The sequence below is a fragment of the Montipora capricornis genome, chromosome 7, assembly GCF_036669925.1.
Source record: "Montipora capricornis isolate CH-2021 chromosome 7, ASM3666992v2, whole genome shotgun sequence".
Taxonomy (NCBI): Eukaryota; Metazoa; Cnidaria; class Anthozoa; order Scleractinia; family Acroporidae; genus Montipora; species Montipora capricornis.
Window position 1 is genome coordinate 4114268 of NC_090889.1, and position 5897 is coordinate 4120164.

At 39.4% G+C, this 5897-nt stretch overlaps 1 pseudogene; it reads right to left on the bottom strand.

Annotated features, from left to right (window-relative positions):
• Window positions 1-3637: 3637 nt before the first annotated feature.
• The window catches only part of LOC138055367 (uncharacterized), a 6852-nt pseudogene continuing 4592 nt past the window's right edge, over window positions 3638-5897 (bottom strand).

Below are 5897 nucleotides of genomic sequence, written 5' to 3' on the forward strand. Positions count from 1 at the left end.
GTGCAAAAATATTTACACCCTGTGCACCTTGGATGACATATGGAGTGAAAAACGGGAGAGGGAATCCCTGGTTATTGCATTGCACGTTTGATGGCAAAGCCATGAGGTCAACTGTATGACCCCCAAAACCCCCAAAACGCTCTTGAAGAACAGACCACAGACAGGGGGCTAGCCTTGAGTCTTGTAAACTAAGACGCCTGGACGGCCCGTCGGCCGGGTTGCGCTTGGACAGCAAATAAAAGAGATTAAGAAAGGAATTGCACTGCAAGGTGGCCCAGAAGACAGACTTTAGGGCCATTGCAAATTGAGGCGAGCGGGAACCTTGCCTGTTCCAGGCACTCAAAAGGCTTTTGCTATCAGTATACACATGGACCCAAGAATTGCGAACAAAATGAGAAAATGACACAAGCGCATTAACAAGAGCCTGAGCTTCCTTGACATTGATTGAGAGCTCTTTTTCCGATTGGCTCCAGTAACCAGACGTTGATAGGCAGACAGAGTCTGGGCTAAGCACGCCTCCCCAGGCAAAAGAGGATGCATCAGAACATAGTACAACTTGTGAATGTTTTTCCTCGCGCCAAGGCAGATGCCCGTCCAAGACTTCAAGAAGAGCCAGTGCTCTATCTCTAAACGTAAGGCAGGGCTAATAGTTATAGGACGGGATGATCTGGTTGCCCTTTAGACAGCGTTGTTTATCTCAGAAGTGAATAAGCGAGCTCCAGGGACCGCTAACGCCAAGGAAGTACATTTCCCTGCCAATTTTTGAAGTTGAAGAAGCGATACAGTATCGCCTCATAGAAGGCTATTGATCAAGAATAACAACTTCTCTGTCTTTTTACTCGTAATACAAAACACTTGAAGGGAAGAGTCAACAACAAAACCCAAATAAGTCACCCACTCCGATGGTATGAGCTGAGACTTTTGAAGGCCAAGAGTATAGCCTAACTTTATGAGAAAATAACATACTAGAAAAATCGCAGATCGTTGCAATTGACAATTGCGATCCTTGACAGACAAAAACTCATGCCCTGAGAGCGCTGCGTTTTTTTGCAGCATAAATTGACCCGTATGGCGGTCATCGATGTACAAAGAACAAGGAATGCCTATACAACGAAAATGATGGGATGCTAGAAGGCCTGTGGAGTGATATACATAAGCAGACAGCTTCCAACCAAAGGGGATCGTGTTGCTCACGAAAAAACAACCTGCCCATTGAAAACCAAAAAATGTTCGGCTACGTTCTGATAAAAGAATGTGGTCGTAGCCAGATTTATTGTCACAACTGTTTGAAATGAGTGTGGGGTGACATAGCGCGTCAACATTAACAAATTATCCAACTGGAAAGGTTTATCCATCATCCAGAGATTAAGGAAGTGATCGTCATTGCAAAAACGGGGTTTTTGCGGTTCTACGGTTAAGGGCAAAACAAGATGAGGGGGGTCTACTTCGTTTACTTTACCCCAAAAGGAAATAGCGCGCAACGCTAATCTTTCTAGAATTGTACTTGAAATAAAATCTACAAAAGGCTTACAAGTTTCGTGGTTATAAAAAATTGTCTTTGGTGGAATGTCTGAGTCGTACTGGACACCTTTATAACTTCCTTTCAAACGCTGGAAGTATTGAAAAACATCAACCGTGTCCCTTATCCACTGGAGAACCTCCACAGCTTGTTTAAAACTCCGACAGTCCGAGAATATCTCCTCCCACGCTTTAATGTTCTGATGTAGACCCCCAGCTTGAAAAGAATTAGGGTCGCGAAAGGCGAGATTGGACAAATCACCGATTGCTTTTCCTGAAATAACATCGGAAATTTCGTCTGGCGATATGTGAGTATTATACATTGTCACTCCCTGGGCTGTAAGGATATCCCCATCTGATGACACCCACTGTTGATGATTAGGCAAAACTTGCTGGGGATGGAAATCTGAATGTAACTCCCATTGCGGGGTGTGATATGATCTTGCACGCTTTTGGACCGGCTAGAGAAAAAGATAAAAAGATGGGGAGCCAAAAAAAAATAATAATAATAGTACCTTGCGATCATGTAAAAGGGCAGAAAAAAGAACAATACCCAGGGAGCGACAGCCTTGGCGCCCAGTAATCCGAGAGGGTGCTTAGAGATCCCCCCAAGCACTGTCACTGGGAGAGAAAAAGGTTAGGTCCCATTCCAACCCCAATGTATATGTATATATGCAAAAAGGGGGGGGGGGACCCTGTACACCCATCAAGTGAAAAGAATGGAGCATGTGTAGGTTAACCATATTATTTTCTCTTTATTGTAATATAATCGACATATGTATATTCTCCAAATGCATACAATAATTATCCATTCTCGTATTGTGAAATTACCACTACACGCCGCTTATTATCAAAACATCATCATCACTAAAGATGGGTCATGGTTTAATAATTACTTAGGACCCCGATAACCAGGTTAGTGCTGATGATATGACTGCGAAGTGTTTCTTCGCAGACGCTTACGACATTGTGATACCACGTGGCCCATGACACCACAGTAGAAACAACGTCTATCGCCCGCTGATCTCTGAGACCTTGAGAGCTATGACACTGCCTTATCGACCTTCCCCAAGGTTTCCATCACTTTACTGTGAGCAGAATCGCCAACCAGGGCTCGGTAATACGATCGGAAGATTGCAATAGGCTTGTCGAAACGCTCTTTTAAGGACTCCAAAACCACCTTGTAATGGTGAGCCTTATCGTGATCTTTTTGCAGGGCCAGGGCGACCAAATCTTCTAGGATAGAAATGGCTCTGTATTTATCAAAATCGCCTTCTTTCCTTAGCGAATATTCCTTGAGTTTCACAATCAAATTATTGACGGACAGGTGAGAACTATCTTCTAGGGTTTTAATGCACTTCCAACTCATTAAGCTGGAACACAATAGAAAAGAAAACAACTATTCAGTGTGTGGGCAGCTCAGCGGAACCAAGAAAAAAAAAAAAAAAAAAAAAAACAAGTACCAGAGGAAGAAAGTTTTGTTTATACAAAAGACTAACCACAAAAACACTGCCGCACAAGGTTTTACGAACAAAATTATAGAAGGTTCGCATTAAGATTTTGCTAACTCTGTGGGAATAAACGAAAGTAATACATTACAGTCACCAGCTCCGTGGCTGCCATATCTCTATGACACTCTGTGACTGAAATGTTACAAAACTTTAAATTAACAGATACAATATTTTCGCCATCTCTGTGGCTATCAAGTCAGCTCTGTGACTAGATTTTACACGCCAGCCCAGTGACAACAAGAAATTAAACAGATAAAATAGTTGGCCATCCCCGTGGCTAACAAGTCAGCGTTGAGACTAAATTTTTTACACGCCAGCCCTGTGGCAACAAGAAATTAAACAAATAAAATGTTTTTCCATCTCCGTGGCTATCAGGTCAGCTCTGTGACTAAATTTTACACGCCAGCCCTGTGGCAACAAGAAATTAAACAGATAAGCGTAGCGCGTCAGTCGCCATCCCAGTGGACCTCGTGAAGAGCGTGACTTATATGGAAGGTCTTTTGATCTAAAGCCGCCAATTCTCACAGACTTTTTGAATTAACGATACTTACAATTCTTAAATAAACCACCAAACATACAAAGAAGAAATCTTGAAAAGAAATAAACGGTGTCACCTCTTGTTCGCTGACAACTTCTCGAGAATTGACCTTTCTCTTATTCTGACCACAGTTAGGTCGCTCAGGTTCAGATGTATCGGGTGCCGGAGATGTATCTTGGTGCTTTGAAGTGGATGGCCGCGGGTTACCCGGCGTCGTTGCCTTTTTCTTTTTTAGGGCTTGTCTAGCTTCATTGGTGTCGCCATCTAGCGGGACATTTTCAATCAGTTGTGACTCTCTAGGTTCTGACATGGTCAAGGCTCGACTCCTCGTGTGAAGTGACGCTTATTAGTATGCAAACTAGCTTATATACTGCAGGGAAGACCGCTGAAAATAGTCTGAACTAAGACTGAACTTACACTGATGTTAGAAAAGCATTTCATCAGCAACAATACTACGAAGGATTCCACTATTATTTTAAGAAAGAAAAAACATTAGTATTTAGAAATTTTATTACTTAATTCTTATAATAATGTTTCATATGTTCCTGTTGAGGAAATGAACTTCCACCTCTTTTAATCACAAAACGTTTTTAAAAAAAACCTCTGTACCCCATTTATTATGATAAGTGTTCCTGTTGAGTAGTTTATATTCTTCTTAAGAGATGAACAACCATTGAATTTGAAGTCATCAATAGTCACACAGAACACTAACTACAGCAAGTGTTACTGCCATTATACTAGTAATTATGATAATTGTTCCTGTTGAGTAGTTAAATTTCACTTTTTACAAAAAAAAATGTTATCAAATTGCCTCCGAAACTTGACAATATTACAAAGAGCCCACACTATTTCAGAAATGTCAATCTCGATAAAGTGCAAATAAAATTTAATCACAGTTAAAAGTCGAGATTATGGATGCCTTAAGGTGTCGCTATAGTAACTGATGACATCATGAATTGGATATAACCACAACCTACTCAACAATTTCTGGGACTTGACCAAACAAAGTAACTTGATGACAACCATTTCTACACAAGCTCTATACAACATCTCAATTTCGGCAGCACTTTCATAGCCTTGGCTACACTAATTTAGTTTAAAGGTAACTTAAAGGTACACAAATGAGATATTTAATTTATATTTAATGTCTCTACTAAAGACCTCAAATGAACCTTTAATTGCCTTTTGTGGGTGAATTAAAGTTTACCTTATGAACCCTTTAATAACAGCCTTAATTTGAGAGGAAAGGCAACTTAAGGTACATTTCACAGACTTTAAAGACAACTCCTAAATTGTCTTAAACGTCCATTTAAAACTTATTTAGTTTCACCTTAAATGTAACTTTAATTTTTCAAAATGCTTAGGTGGTGGATCTTTAATTTGCCTTTAATTCTACTTTAATGTTCCATGGGTTACAAGTCATTGCCTTTAGTTTTTCTTAATGTACTATAGGGGCTCAATTCATCTTCAATTTAAACAAAACCTTCATTGTGGCACCTTTACTTTTCTCTGAAGCTCTATAATAGCCTCTAAAGCCTTCATTAATTTCGTTTCATATAACAGGAGTTTCAGCACCTTTTATCAAGTTTTCTAATATTCAATAAGAGGCATCTCTCCCCTAGAATCTATATTTCAGCAATAAGAAAAAGGGTTGTCTGGAATCCATGACTAGTTCTTGTGAAGGAAAAAATTAAGACAGTGAAACACATTAATTTTGATACTCATCAGTTGTGTCCGATACCCATGTACACTGTATTAAATTATTTTTCAATTTTGTCAACAAGGAATAAATTAATTAACACACTTCCTTGTTGTGGAATAGACCAAGAACAAGGAATTGTAAAAAGGTAAAGAAATCTCTTTTCTAACTTTGCAGTCTAAAGGCAAAAATCTAAAGATCTACAATAATACATTTTAGTTTACAACAAACAAATGAATCATGCCTTTTATGCGTTCCGATTGGTTAACTTGGAGGCGATTCAGATAAGCAAAGTACTATTCAACTCACGCAGCTGAAGACAAACAAAATGATTAACATTTGCTTTGGTTTTCTGCTAGTTATTCAACTTGTGTGGTATATGCTAAAACAATAATGTGGTGCCACAGGACTCATGATCATTTCAAGAGCCTTGAAATCCTGATGCCCAGACATTTCTTTAATATACATAACAGACACTGTGGAATTGATTATCTTTTTGGACAATGTAGTTAAATTAAATTATGGCAGTTAAATAGCTGTTTCATTGAAAGTAAACCTTAAATATCAGCATGTGTCAGTGTGTGTCGAAAGGGTTTGTTTTCTATGAATTATTTTAAAGTACTCCAGAAGC